The 17,310-nt window shown below is 38.9% G+C and overlaps 1 long non-coding RNA gene across 1 annotated transcript in view; it reads right to left on the reverse strand.

Annotated features, from left to right (window-relative positions):
• The window catches only part of LOC124099182 (uncharacterized), a 38,249-nt gene that overhangs the window by 13,807 nt on the left and 7,132 nt on the right, over window positions 1-17,310 (reverse strand). Inside the window, exons 3-4 of the long non-coding RNA XR_006853854.2 lie at window positions 4,018-4,406; window positions 2,409-2,624 (exon numbers count right to left, since the gene is read on the reverse strand). This is a non-coding gene — a long non-coding RNA (uncharacterized LOC124099182). The remainder of the gene's footprint in view (window positions 1-2,408; window positions 2,625-4,017; window positions 4,407-17,310) is intronic.

Raw genomic sequence — 17,310 nt, forward strand, 5'->3', positions numbered from 1 at the left:
ATTATGTGATCATATCAATTGATAGAGAAAAATCATTTGACAAAATGCAACACCCATATTATGATAAAACCTCTCAGCAGACTAGGAACATAGAGGAACTTTCTCAACTTGATAAAGAACATCTACAAAAAAACATAGATAGCATCATAATTAATGATGAGAATCTGTATGCTTCCCCACTAATATCAGAATAAAGGCAAGAACAGCCTTTCTTGCTGTTCCTAATCAACAATGTACTAGAAGTCATAGCCAGTAGTGTAAGACAAAGAAATAAAATGTATATAGATTAAGAAGGAAAAATTAAAACATACCTTTATTAAGAAGTAAAGAGAGACATTTGAGGTCTCTTTTAGAATCTGTAGACTTTTCTTACTGCATATTTTCTTTCTATTTCAAACATGTCTTATCTTTATTATTGCTTTCCTTCTAATTCCTCTGGATTTAATTTGCTGTTCTTTTGTAACTTCTTAAGATCGAAGTTTAGACCCTAGGCCATTAACACTCCTGTATCTAGACGTTTTTCATGTTTTCATTATTATTTAGTTTAATTTTTTTCTGATTTCACTGCAATTCTTTTCAGCCCTACAAACTATTAAAAAATATGTTGCTTAATTTCCAAATGTTTTTTTAAATTTTCTTTTGTAGTTGTAGATGGACAGAATACCTTTATTTTATTTGTTTATTTTTATGTGGTGCTGAGGATTGAACCCATTGCCTCACGCATGCTAGGCAAGTGCTCTGCCACTGAGCTACAGCCCCAGCCCAATTTCCAAACATTTTTAAATACATATTTTTATTAGTTACTGATAGATCTTTATTGTATTTATTTATATATATGCGGTGCTGAGGATCGAACCCATTGCCTCACACATGGTAAGCAAGTGCTCTACCACTGAGCCACAGCCACAGCCCCTCAATTTCCAAACATTTTATGGGAGTTTTCTGGTTTTCTTTTTTCTTATTCATCTCTAGTTTGGTTCCATTACAGCCAGAGAGCATACTTTGTATGATTTCAAATTTGTGAGACTTGTTTTTTGGCTTAGCATATGGTCTATTTTGACAAGTGTTCATGTGCTACTGAAAACAATGTATATTTTGCAGTTGAGTATAGTATTCTATATATTTCAATTGGGTCAACTGCCTTGTTCAAATCTTCTTCATCTTTACTGATTATTTATCATTTGTTCCACAGATATTGAAAGAGTGCTAAAATTTCCAATCATGACTGGGGATTTATCAAAATTTCCTAGTTTGTTCACTTTGCCTAATGTATATTCAAATTATGCTATTTTTTATAAATTATTTACATATTATAAGATTTTAGTTGCATGCAAATTTAGATTGTTTGATTTTACTGTTAATTGATCCTGTATCCTTATGAGATTCCCTCTTTATCTCTAGAAATATTTCTTGCCTCAATGTCTATGTTGTCTGCTATTAATTTCTTTTGCTTTATGTGGCTTATTTTTTTCCATTCTTTTTCTTGATGACTTTGTGTCCTCATATTTAAGTTGAATCTCCTCTAAACAACATATAGAGTCTGCTTTTATATCCAAAAGAAATTTTGGTCTTTTAATTGATAATCCATTAACACTTAATGTAATTAAAGCTGTGCATGGTGTATATGTCTGAAATCCAGCTACTTGGACAGCTGAGGCAAGAAAAGCCCTTGGACCCATGACTTTGAAACCAGCCTGGGCAACAGAGCAAGACCCCATCTCAACAAAAACAAGAAAAACATTTAATGTAACTAGTAAAATATTTATGTGTAAATTTATTCTTTTATTTATTTCTATTTCTACCTTTTATTTCATTTATCTTCCTTTTGGGGGAAGGGAAGATTCAATTATTTTTTATTATTCCCTTTTTTGTCCTATTGTAGCATATTGGTTATGAACTTTATGAGGCTCTGGATTATTTTATGTTCTCCTAAAATGGAGGCAGACAGAATGCAGGTGGGTCACCTTAATCCTGTTAAGCTAGGTTTGAAGCTTTATTAAGTTAAGTCTGTTTCATTTTTGCCTTTGTTACCAGGCTGTAGTCTTTGGGGGATCTCAACTAGAAATGTGGGTGTTGCTATTCCACCTGGGTGGGCCTCCTAGCACTCTCTTCAGTAGCTAGGAGCTGCAAAAAACCTTTGCATAGCTCTTCAGCCTCCCAAGATGCTGCCTTCTCTTCCTTTTCTTGCAGCCTCTGCCTGTGCTTGCTCAGCTTAGAAGTTGGCAAACATCTCAAGGAGGGAGTTTGGGGTTTGCTTCTCTGCAGTACTTCTCTCTGGGATTTTATTACCACCACAGCCTAGCCACATTAGCAGCTTTGAACAGCACTCTGTCTCTTCAGCTCAGTGGAACTGCTGCTTGCTCTATTTCCTGCCCTATGAATTGGGCCAGGGTGAATATGAAGCTTACTTGGATGTGGCTGCTTTGTCTTAGACATCATCTTCATTCGTCCCTTTCCAGTGCCTTCAACTGATTATACGATGTGTTTTAACCACCTGTGTCGGATGTTTCCAGCAGGAGTGTCAGCTCAGTATAAGCTCCTCTGTTATCGTTGTAATCAGAAGTCTTCTTCTTTCATAATTTGGCACACTATACATCACAAATTTTTAAAAAGAACTCCAGAGACTGAAATAAAGAAAATACAAAAGTAAAAAGTAAATTAAAGGCTATAGAACTTTAGTCCTAAGACCATCCTCAAGTCTTTCAGGCTCAGTATTATGCATCGAACACATGCCCTTCCTTTCTCATCTTCAGTTATGTTCTTTAACAAGAATTTTGTACTTGCACTAAGAAAGCTGAGGTTTGTTCTCTAGATTTATATATATATATATATATATATATATATATAAATATAAATGTGATCCTGAAGGAGATCAGAGAAGGTACTGGAGAATGAAATTGATCGAGTCATATTATGTGCATGCACAAGTATGGCAGAGTGAATCCCACTATTATGAATAATTGCAATGCATGCATAAATTAATTAATTAATTAAAGAAGGTTGGACTGAGAGCTAGGAGGCTTGAGTTCAAGGCTACCATTTGTTTCTGGCATGAACTATCACTGTTTTACAATAATCCCTTTTATTTACAGGGGTTCCAAGATTCCCCAATGGATGCTTGAAACTGCAGAACAGTATATACAGACCTATGATAAAATTCAACCTATAAAATACACACAGTATACTGTATGTTTATATTAATATAAACTAATTACATTAATTTAACTAAAAATAAAATGGAATTATAAAAATATGCTATAATAAAAGTTATATGAGTATTTTTAAAGATGTGATCCTAGACAAACCTCTTCCTTTTCCCACTTTGGTTGTATTATTAGTCAAGGAGGATGGTCATTAATGCCTGCTTAACCTTAAGTTCTTTTAGGAGCAAGCAGAACGTAAGTTGAGTAAGGAAACACCACATAAAGTGGCTTCCCCATCTTCCTAACAGTGTTGTATGAGATCAGCTTAGCCCTGAAGGCAAGGTTCAAGGGGTGCTTACCCATAGGGATGTAGGTGAGTTCAAATTTGACAGTTTCTTCTCATGCTCTATTTTTCTTTATTTCCCTTAATTAGAGCTGTGGATTAGATAAAACTGTGACCGATTTTTCCTGCCCAGTCTAGGTCAAATGGTCCTGCTTAACCTCTAGAATAAAAGAGAACGCAGGTGTTTGAGTGGGATGCTGGTTTTGGCAGAGCAGGCTGGCCTGGTGGGCTGACTGGAGAAGACTCCCTGTGGACAGGCTAGAGAGGAACCCAAATGATCAGAAAGGTTTGGGTCAGTGTGCAATCTGAACAAGAAGGGCCAGAAATGTGATTCAAAACTGAATGGCATTAAGCTTAAATAGCCAGATTGGTGTGCTCTTGTGATTGGAATGACCTAAAACTACTGAATTATTGAACCTGACAGGACTGAGCTTCAGAGGCACAATCTCACTTTGTCTCTGATTACCTTTTCTGGGATTTACCTCTGTCCAGTCCCCTGCTGGTGGTCATATTGTCCTTTATGTATTTTACCTGGATGATGTTCTTGTTGTTGGTCACTTCATGGTCCCCTCACATCTTTGCACACAGACTTTATGTTCTCATTGACAGCTTGGCTCTTAGAGGATGGCTTCCTATTTCTGACTTTGAGGTAAAGATCTTGTTATAAACCCCATGTTCTAATTGCACGATGAATCTCATAAACTTATCTCCTGACCTTCACACCAGTCTGGAAGGTCATCACTTTCATTCCAAAGACATGGAAACTGGGGGGTCACAAAGGCTAAGGTATCTGCCCAAGGTCACAAAGCTTAATGTTTTTCAGAGCTTGTGTTCAAATTCAGGTCTGAAGCCCCAAACTCAGAGATCTGCCTGCTGCTCCTGCTGCTGAATGAGTAAATTCCCCGGAATCCTGAAGCCATCTGTAGAGAAAATGGAAACCAGAGGGGAAAAAAAATTGATATAGTCAAAGAATTCCCTAGTCTAACATTCTTTCATATGCCGTAATTTATGTTCCTCCTCCTAGAATTCCATTTGTTCATGTTTACTGAACACTTGGTATGTGCTAAGAACATAAGAACACAAGACATAGTCTAGTAAAGTATAAATTGGTACAGCCTCTAAAGATGGTAATTTAACGGTATTTTTCATCTTCTAAATATTCATAACTTTTGATCAGCAATTCTACTTTAGGAATTACACATATGCATAAAGCCTACAGTCTAATTAATGGGAATATTGACAAATACATAAACACATGCAAAGTATATGATCCTAAATTGAGATAAATATATGATGAAGGAAAAACAGTGGTCTATCAGTCAGGGTTCTACCAGAGAAACAGAGCCAATATTTACATATACATGGCAGGTAGGGAAAGAGGGAGACAAGAGATGGCTTAGGTAGTTGTGGGGCTGGCTAGGCAGATCTGAAGTCTGTTGGGCTAGGAACTCAAGCAAGAGCTAAAGTTAAAAGGGGGAATTTCTTCTTTCTCAGGAAAACTTCAGTTCTGCTCTTTAGGCCCTTAAGTTGATTGATTGGAGCCTCTTCATATTAACAAGAATAATGTCCTTTCAGACTGGAGTCATTTGAAGCTGATGTTAATCACACCTAATCTTCACAGCCACACCTAGATTAGCGTTTGCTTAAAGAACTGGGCACTAAAGGCTGGCCATGTTGACATAGCAAACAACAGGAGAGGGCTAAAAACACATTGCTTCAGAAACAGAAAATCTAATCCAACTGCCTTAAACAATAAGGAAATGTGTTGGCTTATGGGACAAGAAATCCAGAAAGTGGCTGACTGCTTTGGCTCTGACCATTCTGAGGGCCTTGAGCTCAGGCTGCTTAACAAGATGGCTGCCGCAGTTTCCAGGCCTCATCTCTCACATAAGGGAGAGAGTAAACATCACTCCCTGGGACTGGGAAGATTTTTCAGATGCCTCCAGCAAACCTCTTTTCACATCTCATTAGCCCAAATTGGGTCTCTAGTCCTTATTTGGGCCAATCGCTCTGACTGGGGAATGGCGTGCACCAACAGGCTTGGTGTTGAGGGACTAAGTCCCCAGTGAGAGGAGTGGGTGACTGTGATTCCCTCAGGCCAGGACCTCCTCTACTTTTTACAAATAAAAGTGCTTGTACAAACAGGAACAGCTCAAAGCAGCCCTCCTAGGGCTCCAGATGGCCCCACCATCCCTGGCTGTCACAAGGGATAAATATCTTTGCACACCGATGGGTGGAAGCTCATTTAGTGAGTTAGACAAATTCCTCCTCTTAGGAATAAGATCCGTTCCCAAATAATGAGGCTTCTACCCAATGGGGGAGTGAGCAGAATGGCTATTGAGAAGACATGGGTAGTAAGGAGAAGGTCCAGCAATCCTAGATGTTTCCTAGGGTTCTGGTTTCAGTGACTGGGTAGATACCAGTGGTTTGCTACAGCTGTATTGTACCAGCACACAAAAGCCATTTACATGCACCTTGTCCTAACTCCATGTTTGGTGGTGGGAATATTTACACCACAGAAATTGACAGATGATATAAACCAGTGCTTTTTACAATGGGGGAGCGGGGGTTGGCTGTTACTCCTTTATCATCAGCAGAGCAGTGATAGTGCTATGCCCTGAATGACAGGTGTGCTGGACAGTCTTGGTCTTTAGTTCCCTGTTGGAATTCTGCACATCCTTTTCATGGTTATCGTTAAATTGAAGTGAAATTCATATTAACACAAAATTTGCCATTCTTTTCAATCTTTTAAAAGTCCACACAAGCTCATGTGTTATGGCCTCTTTACTGTTCATTATGATATCCTATTTTATTTTTGAGAAGGTAATACATGGATGTGATTCAAAATGCAGAAGGTACAAAGAAAGATACAATTCTAAAAAATCCCCCCAATTCTTTGCCCCAAACATCCAATTTTCTTTCCTAGAGAAAAACAATGTTTTTCTGCCTACTTCCAGAAAGTTACACAATAAACAAGTACATAAATATATAGAATGTCTTCAAACCCATAGGTGCACGCATGCACATACATACACATGTACACACACGGAAATATTGCCGTGACTTTGCTTTTCTTCATGTAACCAAGTACCTTGAAGATTGTTCCATATCATTACACAAAAAACTTCCTTATTCTCTTTTACAGCTGCGTAGTAATCCACATGCCAATAAACAGAGCTGTGGTGAATGCCTTTGTCCATACTTTCATTTATGTGTGGATATGTCTGGAGGGTAAAGTCCTATAGGTAAAACTGTTGGTCAAGGTTATGCACATTTAAAAGATAAAAGACATTGCTAAACTTCCTTCTGCCAAGATCATGCCCATTTATACGCTTACTGGCAATGGGGAAGAGGCTCGTTTCCCCTCAGCATGACCCAAAAAGTGCATTATCAAACTTTTTGTTCTTATTCATCTAATAGACAAAAATGATATATCATTGTAATTTAAATTTCCTTGCCTTTTTGAGTGGGATCAGTATCTTTTTTATATGTTCATGAGCCATTTCTATTTCCTTTCTAAGTGACAGCTTATATCTTTTCTCATCGCCCCCCCCCAAGGTATTTGGCCCTTTTTAGAAAATATTTTATTAATTAATTTATTTTTTGTTGTTGTTGTCAATGGACACTTGTTTTTTTTTTTATTTTATTTTACTGTGCTGAGAATTGAACCAGTGCCTCACACGTGCTAGGCAAGTACTACGCCACTGAGCCACAACCACAGCCCTGTATTTGGCCCTTTTTTAAAATTTTTATTTTATTACATTGTAGGAGCTCTTTTTATCTGAAAGAAGTTGCCCTTTGGTCTAAGAGTTGTAAACACTTTCTCCCCCATTTTTCATTTGTCTTTTGGTTTTATATCTGGTTGGTTTTCCCATGCAGTTTTTAAAAAATGTATAATTGAAACTATCAAAGTTTTCTTGTCTGGCTTCTTGGATTTATACTTAGGTCATGTCCTCACTCTCCCCCATGGGATTATATGGTTTCTTCAATATGTTCCTTATTCTAAAAACCGTCAAAAAATTTAATACTTCACAGAAGAAGAAATACAATCAATCAACAAATATATGAAAAAATATTCAACATTTCTAGCAAATAGAGAAATGCAAATCAAAACTACTCTAGGATTTCATCTCACTCCAATCAGAATGGTAATTATCAAGAATACAAGCAACAAAGAATGATGGTGAGTATGTGGAAAAAACAGTACACTTATACATTGCTGGTGGGACTGCAAAACGGTGCAGCCAATATGGAAAGTAGTATGGAGAATCCTTGGAAAACTGAGAATGGAACCACCATTTCACCCAGCTATCCCACTCCTCAGTCTATACCCAAAGGACTTAAAATCAGCATACTACAGTGACACAGCCACATCAATGTTTATAGAAGCTCAATTCACAATAGCTTAACTATGGAACCAACCTAGATGCCCTTTAACAGATGAATGAATAAAGAAAATGTGTATATATACACAATGGAATATTATTCAGCCTTAAGGAAGAATGAAATTATGACATTTGCAGGTAAATGGATAGAGATGGAGAATATCATGTTAAGCAAAAAAAAAAAAAAAAGCCAATCCCCCAAACCCAAAGGCCAAATGTTTTCTCTGATATGCAGACGCTAATTCACAATGTGTGTGTGTGTGTGGGGGGAGCGGGGTTAGGGAAGAATATAGGTACTTTGGATTAGGTAGAGGGGAGTGAAGGGAGGGGAGGAGTATGGGGGTAGGAAGGATAGTAGAATGAATCAGACATTATTACCCTAAGTACATATATGACTACACGACTGGTGTGATTCTACATCACGAACAACCAGAAGAATGAGAAATTATACTCCATTTATGTATGATGTTTTGAAATGCATTCTACTGTCATATGTAACAAATTCAACAAACTTTAAAAAAGACATAAAAATATTAACTGCCGCAGTCCGGCTGCAGCAAAATAACCGGGGGGTGACGAACAACCTGTGTACGTTGATACAGCAGGAGTAGGGGCCGTTTATTGCAGGACAGGAGCAGTATTTATACATTCCACACAGCTTATCTAATTAGCATAAACTAGATACATCAGTCAACCAATAAGGAATCTCCACACTTAATGGCTCGCTTTTGTTACTTCTCAAACCACTCCCTCTGGCATTTTGCCAGGCACCATCCAGACTTGTTTACGAACTTTAACATTCCCCTGGCAAAATGCCAGGTGTTATTTTGACTTGTTTACAGACTCTAACAATTAACCTTTTTTTTCTCTAATATTTTTGTTTTTACACTTAAAGCTGCTTCATCTGGGTTTTGTCATGTTCCCACTCTCCCTGTGGGGTTATATGGTTTCTTCAATGTGCTTGTTGTTATTTTAATCTGTTAGGTTGGGGGGGGGGTTGCTTCAATATTATATATTATAATATTCATCTTTTCTTCTACTGTTTTAAAAGTCTGTCTTTAGACATTCTCTTCTAGGAGAGAATGCTGCAAGAATTGATACCTGCCACTTATACAAAAAGGAACTCTTCCTGGTTTGGAGAAGTGACGGCAAAGCATATGGCTGCATGTTTAAAAAGATGTCTACGTTTGATTAAACTTCTTACTAAATTTTATATGTGGCAAGGGTGAGACAGGAAACACAAAAGTTCCTATGAAAGTTGAGAAAATGGGTTACACAATTTGTTGTTCCTATTGTCCTTTTTATTGAAGAAAGGTCATATATGTGAGAGAAGGGGTGGGGGGGTGTAGCTCAGTGGTAGGGCCTACGCACGCTAGCAGGCCCTGGTTTTGACAGCCAGTATCACCAGAGAGAGGCAGGGAGAGAGAGAGAGAGAGAGAGAGAGAGAGAGAGAGAGAGAGAGAGAGAGAGAGAGAGAGAGACTCTCAAATAGAGAACTAATCTCTATTTTGACCCTCTGTTTTCAACAGCTTGGTTAGTTCTTCTCTTTATCATGAAGTTCCTCATCTATTTCTCGGGTAGCTTCAATTTTGCTATTAACCACAGTTACACCAAACAAAAATGAGCATCGTGACGCTCTATGAAATATTCTATATCCAAGGAAGTCAAGTTCCTACTCATAAAACGACATTTTGTTCATTTTTTTTTTTGAGGGTAGAGAATTTCCTTTTGACTACATCTAATCTTGTCCCAGAATCTCTAGATAGTGGAAACTTTGACAGTCATTATTTTTAGCAGAAAAAGTGAAAAAAAAAAAAAAAAGAGGAAGTGCAGAGACAGCTGACACAGTGGCCGGAGGTTGTGGCTGTCACATGCTGGTCTCCAGACGTGGTCTAGGACCAGCAGACCAGCAGCTGGGTGCTCTGGGGAGGTGAGGGTCCAGGCCATGTGTTCCTTCTGCACCACACCTTCTCACAGGGCAGGGCTCTGGGCAGCAGCACAGAGCTAGGAGGCCAGCCATGTAGCCTAAGGGATGGCTTAAGCAAGAATCTCCACGGAGGGGAGAGGAGGGCTCGGCCAGCTGAGGCTTGAAAGTAGAAGTAACCTCGTTCTCCAAACTACTTCTAAACTTCTGGAGAATCCAGATGGGCTTCCCCCATCTTCTGTCCACACTGTGCTCTCACAACCCTGCAGAGGCTTCTTAACTTTTGTGGGGTCCTTGGTGTTGATTTCATATGATTTCACCTCTGTGTGTTACAATGGAGAAAAGGAGACCAACAGGCAGGAAAGGTGCATTGCATACAGTCCCCACTCTATAGAACAACCCTGGGTTCCATGTACCACCCCTTGAAAACACACCCTAGGTAAGGCACAGGTAGAGAGCAGCCTCTGGGGTCTTCAGCTCCTGCTTCCCCATGGAGGTGGTTGACCAGGGCAGGCTGAGAGGGGATGCCTTTCAGGTTACTCTTTTGCCAAACTGGGAGGTAAAAAAATGTTGTCCTTGGTCTTGTTTTTTCAAACCCCCAACTCACTCTTTACTGCCCTCTGGAACTTTCTAGGTGATCCTGTGGCTCTAGGTATCTAATAATTATTCCGTCACTCTTTTTTTTTTTTTTTTTTACACAACAGTGGAATGCATTACAATTCTTATATCACATATAGAGTACAATTTTTCCTATCTTTGTATATAGAGTATGTTCACGCCAATTCATGCCTTTATACATGTACTTTGTTTTTTTGTTTTATTTTTGCATTACAATTCTTATTACACATATAAACCACAATTTTTCATATCTCTGTTTATATATAAAGTATGTTGACACCCAATTTGAGTCTTCATACATGTACTTTGGATAATGATGTCCATCACATTCCGCCACCCTTGCTAATCCCCTTTGCCCTCCCTTTCCCTCCCACTCCTCTGCCCTATCTAGAATTCATCTATTCCTCCCATGCTCCCCCTCCCTACCTCACTATGAGTCAGCCTCCTTATATCAGAGAAAACATTCAGCATTTGTTTTTGGGGGATTGGCTAACTTCACTTAGCATTATTTTTTCCAATGCTGTTCATTTACTTGCATATGCCACGATTTTATTCTCTTTTATTGCTGAGTAAAATTCCATTGTGTCTATATGCCACATTTTTTTCATCCATTCATCCATTGAAAGGCATCTAGGTTGGCTCCACAGTTTAGCTATTGTGAATTGTGCTGCTATAAATATCGATGTGGCTGTGCCCCTGTAGTATGCTGTTTTGGGTATAATCCGAGGAGAGGGGTAGCTGGGTCAAATGGTGGTTCTAATTTCCAGATTTCCAAGGAATCTCCATACTGCTTTCCATATTGGCTGTACCAATTTGCAGTCCCACCAGCAGTGTATGAGTGTGCTGTTTTCCCCACATCCTCACCAACACTTATTGTTGTCTTCATAATAGCTGCCATTCTGACTGGATTGAGATGATAGAGTAGTTTTGATTTGCATTTCTCTGATTGCTAGAGATGATGAGCACTTTTTCATATATTTGTTAATTGATTGTATATCCTCTTCTGAGAAGTGTCTGCTCAGGTCCTTGGCCCATTTGTTGATTGGGTTATTTGTTTTTTCAGTGCTTAGCTTTTTGAGTTCTTTATATACCCTAGAGATTAATGCTCTATCTTATGTGTGAGGTGTAAAAATTTGCTCCCAGGATGTGGGCTCTCTGTTCACCTCACAGATTGTTTCTTTTGTTGAGAAGAAACTTTTTAGTTTGATTCCATACCATTTACTGATTCTTGATTTTAATTCTTGCACTATAAGAGTCTTGTTAAGGAAGTTGGGGCCTAATCCCACATAATTAAGATTAGGGCCTACTTTTTCTTCTGTTATACGCAGAGTCTCTGGTTTAATTGCTAGATCCTTGATCTGTTTTGAGTTAAGTTTTGTGCATGGTGAGAAATAGGGATTCAATTTCATTTTGTTGCATGTGGATTTCCAGTTTTCCCAGCACCATTTGTTGAAGATGCTAATTTTTCTCCAGTGCATGTTTTTGGCACCTTTGTCTAATATAAAATAATTGTAATTTTGTGGGTTAATCTCTGTGCCTCTATTCTGTACCATTGGTCTATCAGTGTGTTTTGGTGCCAATACCATGCTGTTTTTGTTACTATTGCTCTAGTATAGTTTAAGGTCTGGTATAGTAATGCCATCTGCTTCACTTTTCTTACTAAGCATTGCTTTAACTATTCTGAGTCTCTTATTTTTCCAGATGAATTTCATGATTGCTTTTTCTATGTCTATGAGGAATGCTGTTGGGATTTTGATTGGAATTGCATTAAATCTGTATAGTGCTTTTGGTAGTATGGTCATTTTGATAATGTTAATCCTACCTATCCAAGAGCAAGGTAGATCTTTCCATCTTCTAAGGTCTTCTTTGATTTCTCTCCTTAGGGTTCTATAGTTTTCATTATATAGATCTTTTACCTCTTTCATTAAGTTGATTCTCAAGTATTTTTTTTTTTGAGGTTATTGTGAATGGGGTAGTTTTCCTCATTTCCTTCTCATAAGCTTTGTCACTGATATACAGAAATGCTTTTGGTTTATGGGTGCTGATTTTGTATTCTGCTACTTTGCTGAATTCATTTACTAGTTCTAGAAGTTTTCTGGTGGAGTTTTTTTTTTTGGGGGGTCTTCTAGGTATAGAATCATATCATCAGCGAAGAGTGCTAATTTAAGTTCTTCTTTTCCTATACATATCCCTTTGATTTCTTTCATCTGTCTAATTACTCTGGCCAGTGTTTCAAGAACTATGTTGAATAGCGGTGGTGAAAGAGGGCATCCCTGTCTTGTTCCAGTTTTTAGAGGGAATGCCTTCAATTTTTCTCCATTTAGAATGATGTTGGCCTGAGGCTTAGCATAGATAGCTGCCGCAGTCTGGCTGGGCACAAATCACGAGCCACTCAAGAGGAACAAACTTTATTTCTGAACTCCACCAGCATACTCCACACACTCTCCCTAGGAACTCTCCCGAACTCCACGCAGCTCCTCCAGGAACCACCAACCGGAAAATCCCCAACCAATGAGAACTCTTCAGTAATCCCCGTGAGAGCTCAACCGGAACTCAATGGTAACTCTGTGAGAACTCAAAAGTCATCATCTTAATGGCTCGCTGGCGTCACCTCTCAACCACTACTTCTGGCAAAAATGCCATGCGTCATCCCGACTTGGCTATGGCCCTCAGCAGATAGCCTTTACAATATTGAGGTATGTTCCTGTTATCCCTAGTTTTTCTAGTGTTTTGAACATAAAGGGGTGCTGTATTTTGTCAAATGCTTTTTCTGCATCTTTTGAGATGATCATATGATTCTTATCTTTAAGTCTATTGATGTGATGAATTACATTTATTGATTTCCGTATGTTGAACCAACCTTGCATCCTGGGATGAATCCCACTTGATCGTGGTGCACAATCTTTTTGATATGTTTTTGTATTTGAATTGCCAGAATTTTATTGAGAATTTTTGCATCTATGTTCATTAGAGATATTGGTCTGAAATTCTCTTTTTATGATGTGTCTTTGCCTGGTTTTGGGATCAGGGGGATATACACCCCATAGAATGAGTTTGGAAGTGTTCCCTCTTTTTTCTATTTCCTGAAATAAGTTGAAGAGTATTCGTATTAGTTCTTCTTTAAAGGTCTTGTAGAACTCGGCTGTGTATCCATCTGGTCCTGGGCTTTTCTTGGTTGGTAAGCTCTTTTTTTTTTTTTTTTTAAGAGAGAGAGAGAGAGAGAGAGATGAGAGGAGAGAGAGAGAGAGAGAATTTTTTAATATTTATTTTTCAGTTTTCGGTGGACACAACATCTTTATTTTATTTTATGTGGTGCTGAGGATCGAACCCAGCGTTGCGCGCATGCCAGGCGAGCACATTACTGCTTGAGCCCCATCCCCAGCCCAGTTTTGATGGCTTCTTCTATTTCCTCACTTGATATTGGTCTGTTTAAATTGTGTATATCTTCCTGCCTTAACCTGGGCAAATCATATGACTTAAGAAATTTGTCAATGCCTTCTATTTTATTGGAGTATAAGATTTCAAAATAATTATCCTCTGTATTTCTGTAGTGTCTGTTGTGATATTGCCTTTTTCATCACATATGCTGGTAATTTGAGTTCTCTGTCTCCTCCCCTTCGTTAGCTTGGCTACAGGTCTGTCAATGTTATTTATTTTTTCAAAGAACCAACTTTTTGTTTTGTCAATTTTTTCAATTGTTTCTTTTGTTTCAATTTCATTGATTTCAGTCTCATTTTAATTATTTCTTGCCTCCTACTGCTTTTGCTGCTGATTTGTTCTTCTTTCTCTAGGGCTTTGAGATGTAGTGTGAGGTCATTTATGTGTTGACTTTTTCTTCTTTTAAGGAAGTAACTCCATGCAATGCATTTTCCTCTCAGTATTGCTTTCATTGTGTCTCAGAGGTTTCGATATGTTGTGTCTGTGATCTCATTTACCTCTAAGAATTTTTTATATCTCCTCCTTGATGTCTTCTTTAACCCATTGTTCATTATTCCTTCACTCTTAATGTCATGAGATAGAAGTAAGGACCTATTTTTCCTTGTGATAGTCACTAGCCCATTGAGAGAGAGAAAAAAAAGGCCAACTCACATAAATAACCACATACTCAAGTCAATTATTAAACCTATGTTATATAAAGAAAATGCAACATAATTTAGTAAATACAATACAAATACAAATTGCATTCCCACTATGTTTGCCTCTTGAAGGGGAGAAGGAAGAAGGGAATATAATAATAGAGAAAGTAGAGAGAAAAGAGAGACAGGATATAAAAGGGGACCCAGGATTCAGGGTAGGAAAAATGACATTGTTGACTCCAATATAGACTTTCCTTGGAAACATTGAATTAAAAAAAAAAAAAAAGCAACTATTTATACTTTTCCATGGTTTTCACCCTTAACTAAAGAGGGTTGTTTCTGACTGTGGTAGTCAAATCATTATCCAAGTGGAAACCATTTTCTAACCTGCAAAACAGGAACTAAAGTTAATGACACCAAAGTCCTGGCAGAAACCAGGGAACGGGAGAACCCGCCTATTGTTTGAAGGTCGTGGTTGTAGCAGGGGAGCATGGAATATGTGCGTGTGTGCCAGGAGCCCATATTTGAAAGTTATCTCAAGGATTCTGATGCCAGTGAAAATCTTTGGCCAGCATCCTAAGTATTTGCCTTTTGATATGGGCCTCTTAAATGCCAGGTCCCCCTGCAATATATATGGAGGAATGAGTCACTAATGGTGGCACTTCCAGTGCTACTACAAGTAGAGATTAGTTTCCCTGGAGGGAGGGAAGAACTTTCCATTCTAGCTGAAACAAAAATTAAAAAAAAAAAAAATTTTTTTTTAAAGATATTTTTAGTTTCAACTCCTCCATTGAATGGAAGAGATCCTTTCTAGAAATATTTATGTCAAGATGTATTTTCCCCATTTCTCACCTCTTTCTGACATTCTCCACATGCTAAGTGCTATATTTTTTGTTATTGTTGTTGTTGTTGTTGTTGTTGTTACTGGAGATCTGATCCAGGGGCACTTTACCACTGAGCTACTTCCCCATCCCTTTCAATTTTTTTTTTTTTTTTTTTTTAACAGAGTCTCACCAAGTTGCTTAAGGCCTCACTATGTTGCTGAGGCTGGCCTGGAACTTGTGCACCTCCTGTCTCAGCCTCCCAAATTACTGGGATTACAGACGTGTGCCACCACACCTGGCTAACTGCTACTTTTTAAGTAGCTGCTACTGGGAAAAGAGAGAAGAGGTTGTGTGAAGGGGATGTTCCCCTGTTTCAGCTATCATCAGCTTCTCTGGCTCCTACTTTTATGAGCTGACAGAGAGGGTCCCACCCCCTGTGACTAATACCCCTGTTGAAACACTTAATTTCTGTCCCCCCCGAAGCATCTATGCAACCCAGGTGCTACACCCCCACTCTGACTGATAACAAATAAGCTACCACTGCTGCAGGAAGCATTTTGGTGTTGGGGGTGAGCGCAGAGAATGAGTCACTGTTTTTTTCATTTTCTAGAAACTTCCATAGCAGAATGCCCTTAGAGAGTTGGCTAATTAGCCTCTCCTAGTCAATAAAGCCAATGACAATTTCATTCCCAAGAACATAGTTGGTTTGGGGGTAATGATTTGCATGTAATGAAACCAATAATTTCACACAGCCTCTGGAAAACCCAATTTGGCTCGAGTGTGGTGGAAAGTGCTTTTTTTCTTTTGTGCTATCCCAGTGAAGCTTCAGAGTTCGGGGGTTTTCTTCACTACCAGTGGATTCATAAATATAAATGGAAAGTTCTTTGTCAGCAGGTTGGGGAGGTAACCAGCATTCAGAAGATCCTTGTTACCTACAGCAGGAGGAACTGGTTTTCTGCAACCAGTTTTATAAAACCGGTGGGGAAACTGATTACCATCCAGGCAGAAGTGCTGCACCTGGTCTGTTCTGGATTTTCAGGCCAACCTCCTTCCCAGCCCTTACCTTGTGTCAACTGAAGGGAGTTCTATCTGCCTTGGTTTCAATTTCAGAAATGCAATTTCTCTGAAATGGCTCTTCACTGACAATCTGAGTACCCTGGGCTGCCTCTGGCCACACCTTGCTGCTAAGGCAAATAAGCAACTTTAATTTGGGCTCCCAAGTGAAAATAACAGATAGTCATCAAGAACAGAGGGCCCTTGTCTGGACTTGCTCAGAAAATCCCCACTGCAGAGGAGGGTGCAGCAGTCTCTCCCAGCTCCCTTGTTACGCACCCCTCGTCAAGTTGGCAGGAAGTGTAATTATGTCAAATATTAACCCTTGTCCTGAAGGCCTTGGTGGCTTTAGTGGAGAAATGAGGATAGAGAATGAAGGAAAAGTGAAAAGGAACGAGCCGCAGAGCGTAAACAGAGGGTGAGCCAGGAAGTGAGGCCCAATCAGAAGGAAGAGATGAGCGTGAGAAGGGGTCAGCCGGTTGGCCAGACTCAAGGGGCTTCTAACATCACCAGCTGATCAGCTCCGAGGCTCTGTCAGAGGTTCATTCTTTATTACCACGGAAAAGAATATAATTACTGAGGGGGAAAAGTCAGGATGAAAACAGCATTTTCAATAGGTTTCCCCTCTTAAGTATATGTTTGCGTAGATTTTTGGAAGGTTATGAATAAAAATTTTAATTGTTACTTTGGAATGGTAGGATTCCACAGATGTGTGGGTTTGTTAGTTAGATTGTTTGTTTTGGTACCAGGGATTGAACATAGGGGCACTTTACCACTGAGTCACATCCCCAGCTCTTTTTATATTTTTTTAAATTTAGAGACAGGGTCTCACTGAGTTGCTTAGAACCTCGCTAAATTGCTGAGGCTGGCTTTGAACCTGTGATCCTCAGCCTCTTGAGCCACTGGGATTACAGGCATGTGCCACTGTGCCTGGCTATAGATAA

Source organism: Marmota monax, unplaced genomic scaffold (genome assembly GCF_021218885.2).
Source record: "Marmota monax isolate L192 unplaced genomic scaffold, Marmota_monax_Labrador192_F-V1.1 WCK01_AAM20220418_F8-fsc00011, whole genome shotgun sequence".
Lineage (NCBI taxonomy): Eukaryota > Metazoa > Chordata > Mammalia > Rodentia > Sciuridae > Marmota > Marmota monax.